Source organism: Pseudochaenichthys georgianus, unplaced genomic scaffold (genome assembly GCF_902827115.2).
Source record: "Pseudochaenichthys georgianus unplaced genomic scaffold, fPseGeo1.2 scaffold_847_arrow_ctg1, whole genome shotgun sequence".
Lineage (NCBI taxonomy): Eukaryota > Metazoa > Chordata > Actinopteri > Perciformes > Channichthyidae > Pseudochaenichthys > Pseudochaenichthys georgianus.
The window spans coordinates 40,001-64,950 of NW_027263390.1; the positions used below are offsets into that span (position 1 = coordinate 40,001).

At 44.2% G+C, this 24,950-nt stretch overlaps 1 pseudogene; it reads right to left on the reverse strand.

Moving 5' to 3' along the window:
* LOC117444600 (septin-7-like) overlaps nucleotides 1–20,745 on the reverse strand; it is a 42,782-nt pseudogene extending 22,037 nt beyond the window's left edge.
* Between the last annotated feature and the right edge of the window lie 4,205 nt (nucleotides 20,746–24,950).

Genomic DNA, 24,950 nt, shown 5'->3' on the forward strand with positions numbered 1-24,950 from the left:
CCGGTCTATTAGGCCAACACGTTTTCACGGTGTTTCACGTGATTGTGGACATCAGTTCGATGCGTAACGTTCTTTCAAGACCAGAGTAGTTACAGATATATATATATATATATAGATATATATATATATTCGTGTGGTGCGTACCCGTGTCCGGAGGGAGCGATGAAGTAGAGGCAGCACTGCACTCTGCTGTCGGGCATCTGGCGTCTGTTCACTCGAGACTCTGCGTTCAGGTAATCCTCAAACTTACTGTCGATGTAATCGATGACCGGCTGCCAGCTGAGGAACAGAAGCACGTTAAAGTACAGGGAACATCTTCAGTATATTACAGTCAGAGATGTAGAAGTACACACATCCTTTACTCACGTAGAAGTTCAGATACTCGTGTTTAAAAGTACTCTGGTGAAAGTAGAAGTACTGACTAAACTTCTTTCCTCAAGTCAAAGTAAAGAGGCTTTGAAGTGTACTTCAGTAAAAAGTACCCATAGCTAGCAGCTGCTTTCAAGTGTACCTGCCCGTAGAAAGTTCAGGTATTTGGGTTCAACGTGTAAGAAGTAGAAAGTACAGGTATTTGAGTTCAACGTGTAAGAAGTAGAAAGTTCAGGTATTTGAGTTCAACATGTAAGAAGTAGAAAGTACAGGTATTTGTGTTCAACATGTAAGAAGTAGAAAGTACAGGTATTTGTGTTCAACATGTAAGAAGTAGAAAGTACAGGTATTTGTGTTCAACATGTAAGAAGTAGAAAGTACAGGTATTTGGGTTCAACATGTAAGAAGTAGAAAGTACAGGTATTTGAGTTCAACATGTAAGAAGTAGAAAGTACAGGTATTTGAGTTCAACATGTAAGAAGTAGAAAGTACAGGTATTTGTGTTCAACATGTAAGAAGTAGAAAGTACAGGTATTTGTGTTCAACATGTAAGAAGTAGAAAGTACAGGTATTTGAGTTCAACGTGTAAGAAGTAGAAAGTACAGGTATTTGGGTTCAACATGTAAGAAGTAGAAAGTACAGGTATTTGTGTTCAACATGTAAGAAGTAGAAAGTACAGGTATTTGAGTTCAACATGTGAGAAGTAGAAAGTACAGGTATTTGAGTTCAAGTCAAAGTAAAAAGTCGTCAGAAAAATTAGTAGTGGAGTAAAGTACTGATACCAGAAACATGTACTTAAGTACAGTAACGAAGTATTTGTACTCCACAGTGATCACAGTGAGGTAAATGAACTCACCAGTTGCTGTTGTCCACGGCGTCTCCAAAGCCCGGCGTGTCCACGATGGTGAGCAGGAGGTGAACTCCGCCCTCTTTCACCAGGACCTTCGACTGCTCCACCTGCAGAGGAACACGTAGGAAATACTTCATAATACTGGACATTATAACATTAAGTCTTTAACTTGTTTTTAGCACCTGCTGTATTTACGATGTTGTGTTTAAACTCTTTTATGCATGGATTTATGAATCTGTAATTCCATCGTGTTCCTTTCTGCCGTCTTCTCATTACGTGTTAATGATGATGTAAAGCACTTTGAATTTCCTCTGTCTGAAATTGTGCTATATAAGTAAACGTACCTTACTGTGTTTACCCCGCGGGTACACGAGATTTAAATAGCAGCAACAACCATAAACTACAATTAATTTACATTAACATTGCAGACCAGTTGCCATAGAGACTATTCCCTTAAACGTATTAGTGCTTCGACCCAATTTCTCTCCAGTCTGTATTGCATATTGCTGCATGAGTGGAGAGGAGGAGAAGTACCTTTCTGTAAAACAACAATCAGACGAGCAAAGCCACAGCATCATGAGTTTCAGCATGTGACACGTCATGTCAAATATTAGTTTATATTTAATTATTTATTCACTAGGTTACACAAGTTTGTTTTGTGCCAGTGAGCAGACACAACACGTGTCTTCAGTTCATATCTGACCAACAGCCCCTGACAGTGGAACGGTTTTAGCTTTGCACATGAAGAAATATTAAAGAGGCCCTATTCTGCCTTTTGTGACGCTCCCTCTCCTGCAGTGTGCTCTCTAGGTGTTCTGTGTAATGATCAAAGTGTCCTTCCAGAGGGAGTTTCTCAGAACTGAAGCAGCTCTGCAAACCCATTACTCACAGACCAGAACTATTTAGCATCTTCTGAACATGCAACCTCAGGTCTGTGTAGAGCGTTATGGCGCATTCCCACAGCAGGGCCTCGCACAGCTTAGTACGGCTTAGTTAGACCTTGGTAGGCCAGGCTCCCTTTATGCTGCGTCTCCATTGCAGTTTAGGAGCTGGGGCAGTAACCATAGTAACGCAGTGTAGGCGGAGCCATGACGTCATCTTCAATACGAAACACAAAACCAACACAGCCGTTAGCTGTTAGCCCTCAGAGCTCACAGCTCCTCATGTCTGTTCAGAAACTAGACAGAAGTGAAACCAGTCCAAACCACAGACTGCCTGCGTCATGGAGAATACAGTCGCTGCTTTATTTATGTCTGTAGGCCGTTGTTGTGAGTGTGGACGGTCGGAGCATATACAACGTTAGCTTAGCCGATCTCCATTCAGAAAACACGCATTTTAAAAGCTGTTTCTCTGCCGTCTGTCTGCAGACTCAAAGCATTAATTCATGGTTCTTACTAACCGGTATCAGTGTGTTGTTACTTCGGCATCATTTTGAAACGTGTATTACAATTAAATCACGGTCACATATCGTCACCTTCTTAAACTAATGGCCTAAGTCATATTTGAAAGTTTTTCAAAAAACAGAAAAAACTGAACCAAATAATTAATATATGATATATATTAATTATTTCACACAAAAAGGTTATGACAATATATGACTATTGACGTACAAATAACACTGTCTGTCAATTGTGTAAAATAAGAGGATTAGATGACTTAGGCCAATTTACGAACATGTTGTTGTGACTTAGGCAATTTGAAACCTGACTTAGGCCTTATTACTTCTTGAGTAAGTGACTTAGGCAAAACAGTGCACTTCTCTTTCCCGCATTACTGTGACAGACCATGGCTGGGTCGGCCACTAACAGTTTCAAATGCTAGAAGAGCATACAGAGACTCAGAAAAGAGAGGGCAGTTTGGACGTTTTTGGCCCTTTAATTCAATATAGCAAACTCAAAAGGTACAACTTAAATCTTAGCTAAATAAAACAAAAGGCAAGTAAATCTAACCCTGAGGAGGCATGTGCCTCTCCTCATACTCCCTCCAGCTCTTCTTTGCTGTGTTTTTAATTGCAGCCAACCCTTTTCCATTTAAAGGTCCCATGTCTTGGCCATTTGATCATAATTCCATTGTTGAGGTCGACTAGAATAGATTTACATTGTTCAATTTTCCAAACTCACATTGGTTTCTCAAACAGCATCTCTATAGTCTGTGTATTCACTCTCTGTCCTACACACCTTGTTGGAGCTCCTGCCCCCCCCCCACCCTGTGAGCCCACTCTGTTCTGATTAGTCCACCACCGTTACAGCTGAACATCAGTGATTATGTGTTACAATGGCATTAGTTAGCAACCAGAAAATGACACCAGTAATGACAAACAGATGAGAATGCTGCATGCGGTCTGGGTGCTGTGTTGGCGAGACGTTGCGGGGCTCGCTGCTCCGCCCTTTGAGGCTCGAGGAGCGGACAGTGTGAGCTGTATTACTGGTGTCGTTTCCTGGTTGCTGCGTGGGGTCTGCGAGATACCACGGAACTCAGCCTGAGCACACACACGTGAGTGTGTGGCGAACTGTGAGTGGAGATCCACGTAGCTGCGGCTGAGTGTGCCGGCAAAACTCAGCGGAACATCTCGGCTGAGAAAAGATAAGGGGGGGTGTGTGTGTGTGTGTGACACGTGTGTGACACGTGTGTGTGTGTGTGTGTGTGTGTGTGTGTGTGTGTAGCTCCACGGATTGGTCCATTTGGAACTGGGTAAGATTACGTCACTATACTCAGGAAGAAACAAATGGAAAAAGAGAAATGTCCAACGAGGCGTTCTGGGCAGCACAGACAGGTCTTTTCTGTGTTAGAGTTGTACTCGCTACAGGGTGCACTTTGAGGGTTTGTGACTCTGCAGACCGTTCACATGCAGAAAAACCTACATAACACACTAGGGGACAGGTAATAACCGGAAAAGCATGACATGGGACCTTTAAATCAGTTTATCCCCTGAATCTTTCTCAGTCATCTTGATTTGTGTGTGTGTGTGTGTGTGTGTGTGTGTGTGTGTGTGTGTGTAATTATGTGGCAAATTGTCAAAAAGCTGATGACACTCGAAGGGCATGACATGTTTCATGGACTGAAGGTCCTGAAATGTCCTCTCCTTGATTGGCAGAGCGTCAACTTCAGCAATTGCAGCTGCCTGTTGATATTCCCGACAATATGACAATATGCCTGTTGATATTCCCGATGTAGTGGGGGAGGGTTGTGCCTGGGTGAAGGAACTTCTTGTCTGCTTCTGCAGTATGTGAATCAACAGTGGGCAGATCCTTCAACCAGTCCTTAAGGAACTCCGTGACAGCAGTTTCCAGCTTTGCATTGTTGCCACTCTGAGGTGGAGGTGTAGTTGGCGGGTCTGCCACTTGTTCGTCATGGTCGATGGTGTCTTTGTTCAGCCAGTGTAATGGTTCTTTCAGGGATACCAAGTGTAGAAGAAAAAAAGCTTTGCACACTTTAAGATTCGTTCCATCCTGAAGTTTCAGTTATAGGAAAATGATGAACTGCGTCTGGATCCCTCACCAACTTTCTTTCTTTCGCTTCATGACAACCTTTGTGACCAAAGTGGGGACGTATTACCGATGTTCTTCCCAGTTGTCCATTGCGAGTCTCGAGTTGTGACTCGCTGACAGAACTTCGAATTGCAGGGAAGGCCCATAGCCTTTGCAGCTATTTCTTTGCCACCTTTGGCCTTGTCTGCCATTCCTTTGAGACGTTTCTTCTTGAATTCATTTTGCTTCCATGTTTCTGAGGTATTTATGTAGTTTCCTTTTGACCGTATTGTTTTCATACATCCTCTAGATGAGGACCATAATGTTCTGAAGTTGCTGCCAGACTGTCTTCATTTTCAGGGACTCATCAGAGGATGGATTGTAGTTTGGGTCAATGATAACATCATCATCATCTAAGTCTTCTTCATGGTGTGGACGGGTCTGCTTGGCCTCTTCAGCAACACTCTCTTCTTCAATGAGAGTGTTTAAGTTATTGTCTGCTCCATCTGATACAGGGTCTTGGCCTGGTACATGCTGCTCCATCTCTTTAACAACGGTCTCATTTTCATTGGATGATTCCTGATCGGTGTCTGAAAAGTCAAGTGCATCTCCTACCAAAGAGGAGTAGGCGTACGGTCACAACTGTGATCATTATGAAAAAATGTTTTGTAATTGCACTGTGGTCCTATGTATTAATACATTAAAGCTATTTTTGATGAATATCATTTGGCCAAATTCAATTAAAAAAACATGTAATCTTTCCTAATAAGATGGAAATGTAATGTGGAAAAATGAGACAATAATACAATATTAAGAATTGAAACAGACAAACGCAAAATGTACTTTTTCTAATTCATAATTATGCAGTAATTGTAACCGTTACTTTTGAAAGGTTAGATTAGTTTTTAGATTAGTCTTTATTGTCCCAGAAGGGAATGTGTGCATGCTTCATGGAGCTACAGTAGCTATATTAGCTACAGTAACTATAGTACCTACAGTATAGCTTCGGTAGCTACAGTAACTATACATTGTGAAAGTAAAAGACTAAATAACTACACAACATTTATAGCCCAGCCTATAGTATAGTAAACATCACTTCCCAATAGGGGACAAGCCCTGAACCATGAAAATAACTTAATTTATCTGTTAGTTTTTTCTTTTTCTTGAAGTAGCCATTTTGTAAAGCTTGTCAAATGGCCTAAGTCACAAGACAATGTGACTTAAGCCATTATGTTTTTTAAATATATGGCCTAAGTCACACTCTTGACATAGGCCATTATACTATCAGGGTAGGAACAGCACTATCCTTTCAATAAGGATGTAGGCAATTTTACCAGAGGTGGCCAGCATCAAGAAGAGATGATTTAGGCAAAAAAAACATTTTCTCCAAAATATGACTTAGGCCATTAGTTTAAGAAGGTGACGATATGTTCATTGAGTTGTAGTCGGACCGGAAAAAAAAAACACGATTTTGGAGGGCCAGAAAAACTGTGAAAAAGTACCCGTTAGCCGGAACTAGCCCGAGTGGAAACGCAACAAAAAGCGTGCCAGGTTTGGCACGGCACGCTTAAACCGTGCTACGCGCTGCAGTGGAAATGCGCCATTAGACAGGGGAAGACGTGTTGAACAGAACCGCCTCTGAACGCACCACAATGATCAGAGAGTCCGAGCTTTGATAAGCGTCTGTGAGGTCGAGACGGGACTCGTGATCAGCAGAAAACTTTAATTTAATCAGCAGATCTGAACGCTGCAGAGCTCTCAGGCTGAGTGAGTGATGGGAAGCAGTTTCTCTGAGGTCAAGCGAAGGCCACACAGCTGTTCACACACACACATTCACACTCCTGAAATACATACAGCATGTATAAGCTTTGATTTCAGTCCAACTTGGTGGATATCTTCCTGAAGCTCCACGTCACCATATTGGGCTATAAAGGAACTACAGCACGGTCACATGACTTCACGTCACCACCGCTAAGCTAAAGGCGGCTAATGTCGGGCTATAAAGGAACTACAGCACGGTCACATGACTTCACGTCACCACCGCTAAGCTAAAGGAGGCTAATGTTGGGCTATAAAGGAACTACAGCACGGTCACATGACTTCACGTCTCCACCGCTAAGCTAAAGGCGGCTAATGTTGGGCTATGAAGGAACTACAGCACGGTCACATGACTTCACGTCACCACCGCTAAGCTAAAGGCGGCTAATGTTGGGCTATGAAGGAACTACAGCACGGTCACATGACTTCACGTCACCACCGCTAAGCTAAAGGCGGCTAATGTTGGGCTATGAAGGAACTACAGCACGGTCACATGACTTCATATCACCGCCGCTAAGCTAAAGGCGGCTAATGTTGGGCTATAAAGGAACTACAGCACGGTCACATGACTTCACGTCACCACCGCTAAGCTAAAGGAGGCTAATGTTGGGCTATAAAGGAACTACAGCACGGTCACATGACTTCACGTCACCACCGCTAAGCTAAAGGAGGCTAATGTTGGGCTATAAAGGAACTACAGCACGGTCACATGACTTCACGTCACCACCGCTAAGCTAAAGGAGGCTAATGTTGGGCTATAAAGGAACTACAGCACGGTCACATGACTTCACGTCACCGCCGCTAAGCTAAAGGCGGCTAATGTTGGGCTATGAAGGAACTACAGCACGGTCACCTGACTTCACGTCACCACCGCTAAGCTAAAGGCGGCTAATGTTGGGCTATAAAGGAACTACAGCACGGTCACATGACTTCACGTCACCACCGCTAAGCTAAAGGCGGCTAATGTTGGGCTATGAAGGAACTACAGCACGGTCACATAACTTCACCACCGCTAAGCTAAAGGCGGCTAATGTTGGGCTATAAAGGAACTACAGCACGGTCACATGACTTCACGTCACCGCCGCTAAGCTAAAGGCGGCTAATGTTGGGCTATGAAGGAACTACAGCACGGTCACATGACTTCACGTCACCACCGCTAAGCTAAAGGCGGCTAATGTTGGGCTATGAAGGAACTACAGCACGGTCACATGACTTCACGTCTCCACCGCTAAGCTAAAGGCGGCTAATGTTGGGCTATAAAGGAACTACAGCACGGTCACATGACCTCACGTCACCACTGCTAAGCTAAAGGCGGCTAATGTTGGGCTATGAAGGAACTACAGCACGGTCACATGACTTCACGTCTCCACCGCTAAGCTAAAGGCGGCTAATGTTGGGCTATGAAGGAACTACAGCACGGTCACATGACTTCACGTCTCCACCGCTAAGCTAAAGGCGGCTAATGTTGGGCTATGAAGGAACTACAGCACGGTCACATGACTCCACATCACCACCGCTAAGCTAAAGGCGGCTAATGTTGGGCTATGAAGGAACTACAGCACGGTCACATGACTTCACGTCACCACCGCTAAGCTAAAGGCGGCTAATGTTGGGCTATGAAGGAACTACAGCACGGTCACATGACTTCACGTCACCACCGCTAAGCTAAAGGCGGCTAATGTTGGGCTATGAAGGAACTACAGCACGGTCACATGACTTCACGTCTCCACCGCTAAGCTAAAGGCGGCTAATGTTGGGCTATAAAGGAACTACAGAACGGTCACATGACTTCACGTCACTACGCTAAGCTAAAGGAGGCTAATGTTGGGCTATAAAGGAACTACAGCACGGTCACATGACTTCACGTCACCACCGCTAAGCTAAAGGCGGCTAATGTCGGGCTATAAAGGAACTACAGCACGGTCACATGACTTCACGTCACCACCGCTAAGCTAAAGGAGGCTAATGTTGGGCTATAAAGGAACTACAGCACGGTCACATGACTTCACGTCTCCACCGCTAAGCTAAAGGCGGCTAATGTTGGGCTATGAAGGAACTACAGCACGGTCACATGACTTCACGTCACCACCGCTAAGCTAAAGGCGGCTAATGTTGGGCTATAAAGGAACTACAGCACGGTCACATGACTTCACGTCACTACGCTAAGCTAAAGGAGGCTAATGTTGGGCTATAAAGGAACTACAGCACGGTCACATGACTTCACATTACCACCGCTAAGCTAAAGGAGGGTAATGTTGGTCTATACAGGAACTACAGCACGGTCACATGACTTCACGTCACCACCGCTAAGCTAAAGGAGGCTAATGTTTGGCTATAAAGGAACTACAGCACGGTCACATGACTTCACGTCACCACCGCTAAGCTAAAGGAGGCTAATGTTAGGCTATATAGGAACTACAGCACGGTCACATGACTTCACGTCACCACCGCTAAGCTAAAGGAGGCTAATGTTAGGCTATATAGGAACTACAGCACGGTCACATGACTTCACGTCACCACCGCTAAGCTAAAGGAGGCTAATGTTAGGCTATAAAGGAACTACAGCACGGTCACATGACTTCACTTCACCACCAACACCCAAGACAAAAAACAACTCAACCGGTAACAAACACCATGTATAGCTTTGATTTCAGTCCCACTTAATGTATATCATCCTGAAGCTGATGACTCCTGACAGACGAGTTCTGACTGAGAGCATCAGTGTGGAGTCTGAGAGTAATTGTAGAGTTTCCTGAGCCACGTTTGAGTTTAACCTCAGTTTAAATGAGCCGATAACGTACACTTAGAGCACCGCAGGCTGAAGGGCTGAACTCTGTCTGCGCCGCAGGGAGGCTTCACATCAGAGTCTCACAACAACATGAACACTCAAACATGGGCAATGAGTCAGAAACAGAAGAGCTGAGAGACAGACGGGAGGCCTCTTGAACATGACTTAGGAGGAATGATGGGACAGAGAGTACGCGTACGTGATTTAATGTTAATGGATTAGTAGTTTGGGGTAGGCTAACTGAAACACTGCTTTATATACTTTTTCATGTTCGACATAAAAGTATAATCCATTAATTTAGTGCATTTTTTAACCGTTTTAGAATCACCAGACTACGGAAGAAATTCATGGCAGAAGGATTCAGGTAATCGTTATCCATTTATGTTTCTGAACAAGATATTTCACTGACCTAACAAAGCCCTAAGACTGTTAAATACCTCATGAAATTAAGGTCAAATGTACTTTATTCATCCCACTTTAGTTTTTTTTGTTGCAGCGGCATACAAAAAAACAAGGAATTTCACATGATAACAAATTAAAAGAGTAGAAGTAAACAATTCTGAAAAATAAACATCTCCAAATAGAAATAAACCATTATTAGAGAGTATACAGGTGACCATGACGATAACAGATCTATAAACTGTCTGACAAATAGAAACTGAAATGCAGGTTCTGATCATGTATTGATTCCAGCTACGTTATGCTGCAGTGAAAACGTCCTGTTCGGCTCAGGGGTGATTTTCTTTCTCCACCCCGTCTACATCTTGTTTGCGCTGCAGAGTGTCTCTCTTTGTGGCGTCATCATTTATGACAAAGACAACATTTCCCAGCAAAGCTTTTACAGCGGACCCTTATCCCTTTGACCCCACTCACTATCACCAGCATCAGTCATGTCCTGATATCCATCACAGGTTGGCTGTTTGGATCTGACCTCTGACCTCCAGAGCTGCTACCGGCAGGCGGGCCTGACAACGTGTGCAATGACTAATACTCTTTTAAATACCTCCTCAATTCCATAGAAAACTAAATAAACATGATTTATACAAACCGGTGTGAAAACGAAAGCTACTGCAAGATGGGTGGAATACTCTTAGTCTGGGTATGTGAGTCGTTAAGAGAGATAAAATACCATCAAGACTGAACCGAGATGCCTTTGAGATGATATCACCACCGCTAAGCTAAAGGAGGCTAATGTTGGGCTATAAAGGAACTACAGCACGGTCACATGACTTCACGTCACCACCGCTAAGCTAAAGGAGGCTAATGTTGGGCTATAAAGGAACAACAGCACGGTCACATGACTTCACGTCACCACCGCTAAGCTAAAGGAGGCTAATGTTGGGCTCTAAAGGAACTACAGCACGGTCACATGACTTCACGTCACCACCGCTAAGCTAAAGGAGGCTAATGTTGGGCTATAAAGGAACAACAGCACGGTCACATGACTTCACGTCACCACCGCTAAGCTAAAGGCGGCTAATGTTGGGCTATAAAGGAACTACAGCACGGTCACATGACTTCACGTCACCACCGCTAAGCTAAAGGCGGCTAATGTTGGGCTATAAAGGAACTACAGCACGGTCACATGACTTCACGTCACCACCGCTAAGCTAAAGGCGGCTAATGTTGGGCTATAGAGGAACTACAGCACGGTCACATGACTTCACGTCACCACCGCTAAGCTAAAAACCAGGGGACAGGAAGTGAAGAAATGCTAACAGATTTGAGGACTCATTCCTGCACCTCTCTTTACTTTAGTTTACGACAAACGTTGGGTCAAATTGAAGAAATGTGTTTGTGGACAGCCACAAAGTGTTTCTCCTGAAGTCATGCTGAGTCATGTTACAGACACGCTGCCCACAGACAGTGATCTCACGAAGGAACAACAAACCTACCACAGACTGTCAGGAATGCGAAGACTTCAGCTCTGCACGCTTATTTACTGTGACGGGAGAGTGGGAAAACAACCACATGAGAGTCTAAGAATGTCACAAGAGTTTAACTTCAGCACCGAGTCCTGCCAAGACTCTGCAAATATGAAACTGTTAGTCTTTAGCGTTCCTGCGGGGTTCGGGCCTGGCAGCATCCTCCATCCTATCGACCACAAACTGACGCTGAAATGACCAGAATGATATCTGATGTTAGCAGCGGGTTATGACGGCACTTCTAAGTTGAATAATTTAAGCTCTTTTAATTCAAAATGAGTACTGAGAAAAGTAAAATCATGCCGTTGTCGTGTTGCGTTTAAATGTTGAATACATTCTCCCACACCACGCCGCTCCTCCGCTCCCTCCACTGGCTTCCGGTAACTGCTAGAATCCACTTCAAGACCCTGGTACTTGCGTACCATGCTGCGAATGGATCTGGCCCCTCCTACATCCAGGACATGGTTAAACCGTGCACCCCAGCACGTGCACTACGCTCTGCATCAGCCAGACGACTCGCTGCACCCTCGCTGCGAGGGGGACCCAAGTTCCATCAGCAGGAACACGTGGGTTTGCTGTCCTGGCTCCAAGATGGTGGAATGAGCTCCCATTGACATCAGGACAGCAGAAAGCTCACACACCTTCCAGACTGAAGACTCATCTCCTTCGACTCCACCTCGAGGATAGAACTACTAACAAAGCACTTATATACTAACAAAGGACTGGCTCCTCTAAAGCCAGCTGAGTAGCACTTGAAATGCTTGTCTCTATGAAACCTGATGTACTTTATGATTCTGTTTTCTTCAAGGTTGTGTCTTCTTGGTCTAACGCACTTATTGTGAGTCGCTGTGGATAAAAGCGTCAGCTAAATGCAATGTAATGAAGAAAAGTAGATAATTCCTTAAGCTTTTTAACAGAAAACATGCAAGTACATGTAAAAGTCCAAGGGATTTTCTACTTTAAAGATCACCTATCATGCAAAATGCACCTTTGTACGTCTTGTATACGTGAACATGTGTCCCCGGTGTTCCAGGGAACTCACCAAGTGTCAGAAAACACAACCCTCTCTTTTCCTCCGTACCCACATCTCTTAAAAAGGGGCTGCAACGGATCTGATACAGACTGATCCAGATTTGAACACTTCTATGACGTCACAGAAGTGGCGCTACGGCTATTGGGCCCACTCCACCAATCAGGAGGAGACAGCCACGGACATTGCCGTTCGAAAGCGCTGGAGACGCTGTAGTACATATGCCAAGCCTGTAGGTGGTGCTGTTCTCACAGAATCAGCCCATCAGCATGATCGGTTTGGTATTTTGAAAAATAAAAAGTATAAATATGCCTTTAGAGGTCCTACACTATATTATTCAAATATAGCATGATAGGTCCACTTTAAATTCTTGGTTTCTTGCGCATAGGGACACGAGGCTTTAAACAGTTCCATCAGAAGAATAACACAAAAGGTGAATCCCACGAGCCCCAGAGTTCCCGTTAGAACATTTTTTCGCCGGTCAACGTGTCCGTTAAAGTTTAAATCTTCCGGACAAAATGAGAGAAGTGCCGGTCAAAGGTCTTCTTTGTTATTTATTGTGCTTTAAAACAAATTGATATGTTTCGATATTAAACAAACTAATCATAGTGAATTAACTACATTATTCAAAAGCGTTCAGTAACTTATAACAACACGGGAATAATAAACGGAGCGCTCTCTCCCTCTCCTGACAGCCCGTCAGTATCATGCAGCTCGCGGATCAGTAATGAGTGACCCGACAGTCAAACTAAACTTATCTATAACTAGTTACGGTGGTTTGAGAGGTATTAAAATAGCTACGTGTGATATTCTAACCTGAAGTGTTTTGTCCGCTCACCGCTGCATGTGATCATGCAGAGCTGCGTGTCGACTCGTCAGCAGCAGCTGATCTCTCTCTCCCGTCAGATTAGACTTTACTCGCGTTTATGTCCATATCGGTCAGATGTAGCTATTGAAAGCGATGCCAGGCTGAGATTGTATATATTTCCGCATTTTAACAGTACAATTAAAAAGTATAAATATAGTATAAGAATCTGGCAATTCGCCTTTGTTGATAGCATTCATTTAGGAAAGAAAAAACGAATATCCGAATAACGAAGTTGAAAACCTAAGAGTAGGCCAGATGCAGCTAGTTCTGGCTAATGATAGACTACCTGCTTATTAAAAGACACCTAAACAATAAGTGTCCCTATGCAACTGGATGAGGCCACAAAGTATAGCGCAGCATTATGCATTTGTTTACATGCCCACCGGAGCCCCGAGGCATTACCAACAGATCAACGCACAATCAACCCATCCAGGACATCTCTTTCTCCACATTACGTGTTAGACATTAGAGTTGACTATTCTTGTCTGTCACATAAGTTGCGCAACTGATGCGGTATTACGCTAAACGGGAATTATTTTGAACGGACACTTTGACCGGAGAGATTTAGATTTGCCGGTCTTCAGCATATTTTACCGGTTGTAGTCCGGTAATTACCGGCTAACGGGAACTCTGGCCCTGACAATACAATATGTATCTGCACATAGTCCATGGTGAATCTAAAGGAAGCGTGTTTTCTGAGAGGGCGTGTGCATCAGCAGTGTGATGTAAACAGAGAGACGGCATGTCTGAGCAGGAGACGATGTGTCCTCAGCTGATCCGACTGAGCCTCTTCCCCAGAAACACCGTCAGGCGCCTCCTCTTCAAGAACGAGCATGACACGCAGGACTCCTCTGGGCTCGCAGCCTTCTTTGGCAGGAGGCGAGGCCACACATATTTCAGATGTAATTCGTGTGGTTTCTGGAGAGAGAGAGAGAGAGAGGGGGGAGAGAGGGAGATAGAGAGGGGTGGAGAGAGAGAGAGAGAGGGGGGGGGAGAGAGAGCGAGCGAGAGAGAGAAGGGGGAGAGAGAGAGAGAGAAAGAGAAGGGGGGAGAGAGAGAGGGGGGGAGAGAGAGAGGGGGGAGATAGACGAGAGAGAGAGAGAGAGAGAAGGGGGAGAGAGAGAGCGGGGAGAGAGAGAGAAGGGGGAGAGATAGAGAGAAGGGGGAGAGAGAGAGAGAGCGAGCGAGAGAGAGAAGGGGGAGAGAGAGAGAGGGGAGAGAGAGAGAGGGAGAGAGAGTGAAGGGGGGGGAGAGAGAGAGGGGGGAGAAGAGAGAGAGGGGGGGAGAGAGAGAGAGAGTGAAGGGGGAGAGAGAGAGAGAGAGGGGAGGAGGGGAGAGAGACAGAGAGAGGGGGGGAGAGAGAGAGAGGGAGATAGGGAGAGAGAGAGAGAGGGAGGGAGAGAGAGAGGGTGAGAGAGAGAGAGAGAGAGAGAGAGAGAGGAGGAAGCTGCTCTACTTGTTGCCTGTTGTTTATCTGATCAAACAACAAGAGAGGAAACGGGTGATGCAACAGAACAAACAACACAAACCACGAAAGGCAACAAGACAGGTATCCATGCTGCCTGCCATAGATCCTCATGAGGATCCTCATGAGGATCCTCATTAGGAAACTATGCGACTGTAATGTGCAGTAAAATATAAACTCAGTTATTACTTGCTTCAATGCTTTCATGAGGGTACTTCTATAATGCTGCTAAACGTGTTCTTTAATATTAGTTTCCTTTCTGTCGCCTTTAATCTGCACTTTCCTCGCTCGCTCGTTCATTTCCCCATAAATATAAAAGATGGACTCCTGATTTCTGAACACAACAACCCGATTGTTGTGATGCAACAAACAACACAACAGGCAACACAACACAACAGACAATATGTGCCAAGTGCAATATATTATATTATAATACAATCAAATATATACTATCTTGTTCCCAGTGAAGAGTACTGATCTGATTTGAACATTTTCTTGCCTCTTAAATCTAAGTGTCAGTTTGCTTTTGCCTTCTCTCGGCGCCGTCCCCGCGGCTGCCGCAGTTTGACTGTAACCCCGGGTTACAGGACTTCTGATAGTTCTGAGTCGAGGAGCCGGCAGAACACACGGCAACTAAATCTGACTTAAACTTTTAAGAAGTGCAGACAGGGTGTAACAGGCAGGTGAACTAATTGCCAGCTCAGTGTGTGTGTGTGTGTGTGTGTGTGTGTGTGTGTGTGTAGGGGATTAGGAGATTTACAGTAAAGCAGAAGGAACAGGTGAAGGGAGGATCTTCAGCGTGCAGCTAGCTCACACACACACACACACACACACACACACACACACACACACACACACACACACACACACACACACACACACACACACACACACACACACACACACACACACACACACACACACACACACACACACACACACACACACACACACACACACACACACACACACACACACACACACACACACACACACACACACACACACACACACACACACACACACACACACACACACACACACACACACACACACCCACACACACACACACACACACACACACACACACACACACACACACACACACACACACACACAGCTGCTTTCCAGCTGCAATTAATCTACATGTCACCAACGTCACGGTTTGGACGAGAGCGATGTTCAAAATGCAGGAAGCTCAATGTTTGTTAAAGGCTAAATATGTTTTACATGCCATTCTGAGTGAAGCATTGTGGGACGGCAGAGATGTCCCCTGTCTAATTCTACAGGCTACGTATTTGTTTGCTAGAGCGGACGGTACATTCAGAAAACTTCATAAAGCAGCCTTTTAAACTTTGAAAAGACCGTTGGAATAACATAACATCCAAAATAATAATCTAATAGCGAGTTTTCGATGATATAAAGTTACACTGCTCAGCCCTATATGACATTCAGCTCACAGAAATATACAAAAATCATGATTTGAAAATGCAAGTGAAGTAGTAAAACCCAAGTGGACCATTTGAGTTTAATAGAGCTTTATATAGTATAGAGCTCCTCTTATGTACATCCCCCGCACACGTCTCCGGACAATGGGAGCCTTCTGCTCGTTCGCCCCGCGCCTCTGGAGCTCCCTCCCAGATCAGCTGAGATCTGCCCCTTCCATGAGGTCTTCAAAACCGGCCTTAAGACCCTCTTCTTTCGGCAGGCCTTCCAATAAACTTTGAGCACGGTACACCTGGAGTACTGCCATTTGTATCGCTATCTCCGACTTTTATTTTAGTACTCTATTTTATTTTTTGATTTCTTATTATTATTACAATTATTTGTTTAATCTCTCAAAGCGTATCCCTTGTTGTGAAGCACTTCGAGATTTGTCTTGGCAGATGAGAAGCGCTATATAAATTAAATATATTATTATTATTATTATTATTATAATGAGGTTAAATCAACCGGCTGACATCCGACCTTGATAAACGTGCCGGGTGACGTAATCAGCACAATCCTCTCGTTACATTTCTTTAGACGCGAGGTGTGGTCATAACTGGTGCTACTGGCTTTAAACCAGTCCATGGTCGCAGTCACACCTAAAGTCCGCTCTCTGCTGAGCACCAGACGTTCCATTTCCAGAAGGTCCGGTTTGCGTTCACACGGCAAAACTCAAACGGACTACAAACTTTAAACACAAGTCATGTGCTCGGAAATGCTGTTCACCCATTGGTCAGACATTAAGCAATTAAGCAATTTCTACCGGAGCCTCCGCCGTGGAGCATCGGCACTTTGGGCAGGTTGTTCTCGTGCTGCTGTTAGTCTGGAGATCAGCAGACGCTAGCGCCCGCGCATATTATTATATAACCGGACAACGTGCGTTAAAAAACATTATAACACAACGAGAGACGTTCTGCGGTCAGGAGGGCGTTTCGCCGACAGGGGGCTCTGACTTTGATGTAGCTGACGGAGCATTTTCACTTTACACGACACTGCTCAACTCTTCATCCTGCTTCGCTCGTCTTGAAAGACTCGTTCGCTAAAGATTTTGAAGACATCCGCGTTCTCGTGACTCGTAAATACGGTTCCTATGTTTTGGTGCGGACTGCGTTCACACCATGAACCGCTCCAGAGTTCACTAGCAAGCGATCCGAGACCACCTCTTTAGCGGACCAGAGGGCGGTCGTTCACTTCAGAGGGCTGCGTTCACACCGACCCAAACGAACCAAGCGGCTGAACGCACCAGGGTTCGATTCCACCGGACGATGCGAGGCAGCTGTGAACGCAGCCTTAGTGTTTACATTGAGTAAATGTCGTCCGCCACAAATGATGTGTTTATTTTATTGGTGGTCTACTGGAGAGTGAGGTGGGCTGACGATCGGAAGGTTGCGAGTTCAAATCCCGCCTGGAACACCACCACTAGTGTGCCCTTGAGCAAGGCACGTAGCCCTCGGTTCCTCCAGGGAGAATGTCCCTGTAATCGGTCACTGTCAGTCACTTTGGATTCCACCGGACGATGCGAGGCTGGTGTGAACGCGACCTCTATCGAACTAAAGACCAGTGAAACTATGCTTTTCAGCAAAGCTAAGAAATAAACGATATTTGGGTCGCACCGATGAAGAGAGAAGATTAAACTGAGTAGAAAGTAAACCTCTAAAAGAGACAAAGGCGTCATATTTGTTGTTAAAGAAGCTCGTTCAGTTTGCTGTGTGTGGGCTTTGTGCAGTACACACTTTAATGTATGATAACTACTATCATTCAGACACAGGAAATACAGCGTCATTAGTTAGATTGCTGTCCAAGTTAGGGACGCCATATAGCGTTAAATTCAGATAGATAACTCACACAAGCCATCAATTGAGCAAAAGATATATACATCTTGAGGTAAACACATGTGAAAACTTGAAAACTTGACTGGTTGAATCCAATACTCCTAATTTGAAATTGGGACACATCCACGCCTGAGGCAAACGATCCCTTTCTTGTTGCAGCAGTTGAACCGGTTTCTCTGTCCAACACAAACGCATGGGTGGAAACACGACGTCATTCACTAAGTATTCAGAGGATTTACCTGCAGCCGAGAGACAAAGGCGAAGCAGCCTCAGGATCTGACACCTGTCCGAGTGAAGGGAACCTCTATGTTCAACTCAGTCAGTATCGTATTACTTCCTGTCCCCTGGTCTTGAGGTCAATGGTTTTCTGAATGTTAGCCTGAGGTGTATGTGGTGAACACAAGCAGCAGAGTTTTTAACGGTTTGTTCTACGACATAAAATACGTCAGTAAATACCCCACTGGTGAATAAAAAAATGGCTATTGCTAACAAGAGTCTAAATGAGACGACTAAACATCATCATGCCCAACATTAGCCGCCTTTAGCTTAGCGGTGGTGACGTGAAGTCATGTGACCGTGCTGTAGTTCCTTTATAGCCCAACATTAGCCACCTTTAGCTTAGCTGTGGTGACGTGAAGTCATGTGACCGTGCTGTAGTTCCTTTATAGCCCAACATTAGCCACCTTTAGCTTAGCGGTGGTGAAGTCATGTAACCGTGCTGTAGTTCCTTTATAGCCCAACATTAGCCACCTTTAGCTTAGCTGTGGTGAAGTCATGTGACCGTGCTGTAGTTCCTTTATAGCCCAACATTAGCCACCTTTAGCTTAGCGGTGGTGAAGTCATGTGACCGTGCTGTAGTTCCTTTATAGCCCAACATTAGCCACCTTTAGCTTAGCGGTGGTGAAGTCATGTGACCGTGCTGTAGTTCCTTTATAGCCCAACATTAGCCGCCTTTAGCTTAGCGGTGGTGACGTGAAGTCATGTGACCGTGCTGTAGTTCCTTTATAGCCCAACATTAGCCGCCTTTAGCTTAGCGGTGGTGACGTGAAGTCATGTGACCGTGCTGTAGTTCCTTTATAGCCCAACATTAGCCTCCTTTAGCTTAGCGGTGGTGACGTGAAGTCATGTGACCGTGCTGTAGTTCCTTCATAGCCCAACATTAGCCACCTTTAGCTTAGCGGTGGTGACGTGAAGTCATGTGACCGTGCTGTAGTTCCTTTATAGCCCAACATTAGCCTCCTTTAGCTTAGCGGTGGTGACGTGAAGTCATGTGACCGTGCTGTAGTTCCTTTATAGCCCAACATTAGCCACCTTTAGCTTAGCGGTGGTGACGTGAAGTCATGTGACCGTGCTGTAGTTCCTTTATAGCCCAACATTAGCCTCCTTTAGCTTAGCGGTGGTGACGTGAAGTCATGTGACCGTGCCGCCTTTAGCTTAACGTTAGCTTTTTACTTCAGAAATCATAAAGTGGTTTTAATATGTGGATATTATCCTGCTAAACTAAAAATGTAACAATCCTAAATGTTGGTTTCACACAGAGATAACTTTCTGGAATAATCACATTGAGGAATCCCATTGGACCAGGGAGATGCTGCCTTCAGGGTCCAACACAGAAATACAACATTCCTGTACTAGTGAATGAAAGAAATAAAGTTTTTACCTGTACAGTTTTCTTGATTCTGTGTGAAGGGCCCGGGTATTCAGGGGAGTAAAGTTCTGTCAGAAACAGGGAGTTGATGAGGGTCGACTTCCCCAGCCCAGATTCCCCTGAAAAACAAACAGAGTGTGAGTGTGTGTGTGTGTGTGTGTGTGTGTGTGTGAGTGTGCGTGTGCTAGTGTGAGTGTGTGTGAGTAACTCTAGATGCATTTCACACATTACTTGTTTTCCAATCCTTGTTCTCAAGCCAGACTGAAACACAACCTCCAGATGTTTATCAGCACATTCTTCACAAGTTTCAGATTCAAGATGTTTCTCAGAACAGGAAATGGCTGCGTTTAACCTCCTTTTCTTTCTTTTTTAAACAGGCAGGGGTTAACGGGAGACGAGGGAAGAAACCGACGGGGTGGAAGTTCTGTCCTCCCAAATTCTTTTCCTGTCTGCATTTCAAGAATCTAATCAGGGAATCATGGGAAGGGAGGAGAGGGGAAGATTTAAACCGCCGCAGTCATCATGAATTTCCACTTGGACAAAGGAGGAGAAACAGGAATCAAAAGCATGGATTCCTTTCCATTGTACTCGGAGAGATCTGAGGAGACACCGGACACTTTGTTTTCACTCTATAACAAGAGTTTGAAAAGCTTCTCATACAGATCTTAGTCTAACTTTGATCTTTTGAGATACAGCTCGCTTCGGACCAAGATATCTTTTATCTTGAAAAAACATATTTTGCTTTGTTATTCATGCTAGCTCCAAGAATATTTAACGTACAGCTCTATTTAGCCATTCGTAGCTGAATGAAGAGCATCCGTCTATACTTTTGTTCTTGTGTTTTTCTTTAATAATTGATCAACCAGAAGACATTCGCTGAGTCAAGAATCTCTGATGTGATTTTCTGCGTTCACATCACTGATGCTGTGTATGTTGAGGTTGAGGACTGTTAGTCGTTCAAAACAAGCATTTTGACAGTTAAGAAGTCTTAAAAGGCCCTGAATGTTGGGACTTCGACCTTTTGGAGCTGTAATAACCACAAAAATGCGAGTGAGAAACTGGCCTGCCTGATGAAATCCAATCCTATGAGAGCGTGGCTGTTCAGGTCGGGGCAACAAGGAGCTGCAGAACAAAAGCTTCAGTGTGCATGAGAGTGTGTTTCTGCAGCCGCTGCTGACCTTTACGAGTCGCCGACATCTCAACGAACAGATGAAGAAACGGCCTCACAAAAGGATCCTTCACTCCACACACTCATAAATGTTTTCCTAAGAGGGCAGAGCCACATTTATCTTGTGATCCGGACAGAAATGTAGGTGGGAAGTAGTGGAGTACAAATACTTGGTTACTGTACTTATTAACCAGTTCAGCACTGAGCATGTTTTTCAGGTCTCAGGCTCGAACATGACATTCCCAGAACAAATGACCATATCTTCTAAAAGGGTTAAATTAATAATCTTTTTTCTCAAAGTAATGATAGAACCTGTGAGTTGGATGTGGAAGAGTCAGAATCAATAGAGATGTTTTTTATTTTAAACAAAATAATTCAGATTGAACACAGTAAAAAAACTGTAAATTATAGTGTCCGTCCAAAAATTATTTTTTACTTATAGTGAAAACTACCCTTGGATGTTGGTAAGGTAGACTAAAAGCTTTAGGAATCCAAAGTACAACATATACTAAGTGCCCTGTATCAAGATTGATGCAAAACAAGTGACATTTGACCTTTTTAGAGAGATTTAGCAACAAAAACTCCACCTCTGGTGATTTGGGTGGAAATGGGGGTTTTACCGTTTCTCTGGAACCCATTGGTCGATTTTGGTGATTGACATCTCTTTCTGACCGTTAGAGCCAATAGAATTGAAGGGAAATCTCCCCACACACGGTACAAAAAAAAAAAGGTGGGGGCTTTGCGCATGCAGGTTTGCATCAGAGCGAACCTATCTATCGCTCTGACATCTGGAAACCGAAAAGCAGGTTTATTGCTTATGGATTATCAGAAATCATTCAAAGGGACACAGACACATTGGATTAACCTATGGATTAACTTCAGCAGCGTTTTTATCGTTTTAATGCCATTGAAGACCACTTTTGACCAGACAACGACCAAGGTGGGCCATGTTGCCGTTTTTAGCTACCTAGCGCCACATGTTTTGATGTCTGTTCTTGTTAATAGCTTCGCGAGTTCTTATCATTGAGTGATGATGTATGTACCCATCGATTCTTTGTCATCTCACGATCAGATCGATGGGTTGGACGTGCAGCTACGATAAGGAATAAGGGTGTTATGAGTGAGTTTCTGTGCAACACTCCGTTAGCATTTTTCACTCGTGGCTAATTCATAGGCTCAGCGCTAAATTTGTGGGTTTAAAAAAAAAAAAAAAGATCAGTTAGCTGAGTTTCTTCCGTTACATGGATATAAAACATTCATAGTTTATTGAATATTAAGAAGCCATCAGACACTGTTTCCTGCAGATGACGTGTTTTTCCCCCCGGTATTGGGGGTGCGGTGTAGAAGAGGTTAAGTACATGTTTCTGGTATCAGTACTTTACTCCACTACTTATTTTTCTGACGACTTTTGACTTTTACTTCTCACATTCTGAACTCAAATACCTGTACTTTCTACTTCTTACATGTTGAACTCAAATACCTGTACTTTCTAGTTCTTACATGTTGAACTCAAATACCTGTACTTTCTACTTCTTACATGTTGAACTCAAATACCTGTACTTTCTACTTCTTACATGTTGAACACAAATACCTGTACTTTCTACTTCTTACATGTTGAACCCAAATACCTGTACTTTCTACTTCTTACATGTTGAACTCAAATACCTGTACTTTCTACTTCTTACATGTTGAACTCAAATACCTGTACTTTCTACTTCTCACATGTTGAACTCAAATACCTGTACTTTCTACTTCTTACATGTTGAACTCAAATACCTGTACTTTCTACTTCTTACATGTTGAACACAAATACCTGTACTTTCTACTTCTTACATGTTGAACTCAAATACCTGTACTTTCTACTTCTTACATGTTGAACTCAAATACCTGTACTTTCTACTTCTTACATGTTGAACACAAATACCTGTACTTTCTACTTCTTACATGTTGAACTCAAATACCTGTACTTTCTACTTCTCACATGTTGAACTCAAATACCTGTACTTTCTACTTCTTACATGTTGAACACAAATACCTGTACTTTCTACTTCTTACATGTTGAACTCAAATACCTGTACTTTCTACTTCTCACATGTTAAACTCAAATACCTGTACTTTCTACTTCTCTCATGTTGAACACAAATACCTGTACTTTCTACTTCTTACATGTTGAACCCAAATACCTGTACTTTCTACTTCTCACATGTTGAACCCAAATACCTGTACTTTCTACTTCTTACATGTTGAACCCAAATACCTGTACTTTCTACTTCTTACATGTTGAACCCAAATACCTGTACTTTCTACTTCTTACATGTTGAACTCAAATACCTGTACTTTCTACTTCTTACATGTTGAACCCAAATACCTGTACTTTCTACTTCTTACATGTTGAACTCAAATACCTGTACTTTCTACTTCTTACATGTTGAACTCAAATACCTGTACTTTCTACTTCTCTCATGTCCCAAACAGCTGGTTCCTTTAGTCTGAATGTGTGTTTGGTGCGTGGTCATTATTCTTTACAGTCACTGCGTGCCTATTGGTTGGAACACGATCCGTGTATCCATCACTTCCTGGTCTTCTCTAAAGAAGAGGGACCAATGGAAACGTTGTCATGTTGCCGTTGTTCACCATGGAAACATTCATTAGCTAACGATGACATTATTGTTCTATTGATATAAAGGGAGGTCAGGTACTCTTTAAAGCAGCTGCTAGCCATGGGTACTTTTTACTGAAGGACACTTCAAAGCCTCTTTACTTTGACTTGAGTAAAGAAGTTTAGTCAGTACTTCTACTTTCACCAGAGTATCTTTAAACACGAGTATCTGTACTTCTACTTGAGTACAGGATGTGTGTACTTCTACGTGAGTACAGGATGTGTGTACTTCTACGTGTGTACAGGATGTGTGTACTTTTGCCATTTCTCGATGTAGCGGAGATAATCTGTGATGAAACATGCTGTAAACATTTCTGCAAGGCTGAAAGGGAATGGAGAGCCTTGAAGGTTTTGTTCTGCAAGCTGTGGGTGAATTGCATGTGATAAAACCGTCAGATTGAGTTAGGGAAGATGACAGCAGCAGCAGGAGGGAAGAGATCAAGGTCCCGGAGCTCTGGTTTCATGAAACAAATCAAGCTCAGAGTTATGAGGGCGGTGGTGGAGATGCCGATCATTTTTGGTCAGAGCTGTGGCGGAAGGTTTGGATGGCACGAGGTCACAAGCTGCCAACAAGCTCAAACCGTTCCCCAGAAACGTGATCAGATGGTAATTGGCTTTGACTGAATGAAAGATCTTCCCCTCCGCTGCTGCTCTGAGACGCGAAGACTGAAATAATATATGAAATTAAACTCTTTACCCACAACTTAAAGGTCCCATGTCATGCTTTTCTGGTTATCACCCGTCCCCTTGTTGTTATGAACGTTTGTCTGCATGTAAACGGTCTGCAGAGTCAAAGCCCTCAAAGTGCACCATGTAGCGAGTAAAACTCTGACACAGAGAAGACCTAAGGACAGAGGGTCTAAGGACAGAGGGTCTGAGGACAGAGGGTCTGAGGACAGAGGGTCTGAGGACAGAGGGTCTGAGGGCAGAGGGTATGAGGACAGAGGGTCTGAGGACAGAGGGTCTAAGGGCAGAGGGTATGAGGGAAATGAAGGACAGAGAGGGTCTGAGGACAGAGGGTCTGAGGACAGAGGGTCTGAGGACAGAGGGTCTGAGGGCAGAGGGTATGAGGACAGGGGTCTGAGGACAGAGGGTCTGAGGACAGAGGGTCTGAGGATAGAGGGTCTGAGGACAGAGGGTCTAAGGACAGAGGGTCTGAGGACAGAGGGTCTGAGGACAGAGGGTCTGAGGACAGAGGGTCTAAGGACAGAGGGTCTAAGGACAGAGGGTGTAGGACAGAGGGTCTGAGGACAGAGGGTCTGAGGACAGAGGGTCTAAGGACAGAGGGTCTAAGGACAGAGGGTGTGAGGACAGAGGTCTGAGGACAGAGGGTCAGAGGACAGAGGGTCAGAGGACAGAGGTCTGAGGACAGAGGGTCTGAGGACAGAGGGTCTGAGGATAGAGGGTCTGAGGATAGAGGGTCTGAGGATAGAGGGTCTGAGGATAGAGGGTCTAAGGACAGAGGGTGTCGTATTGTCATACTGATATTCTGAACAATCTGTGTTGTTGTATTTGCTGTAAAGTGTCTCGACTGTCGGCTATTTGTATTATATGTTCAGCTCTTGGCTCCACCAG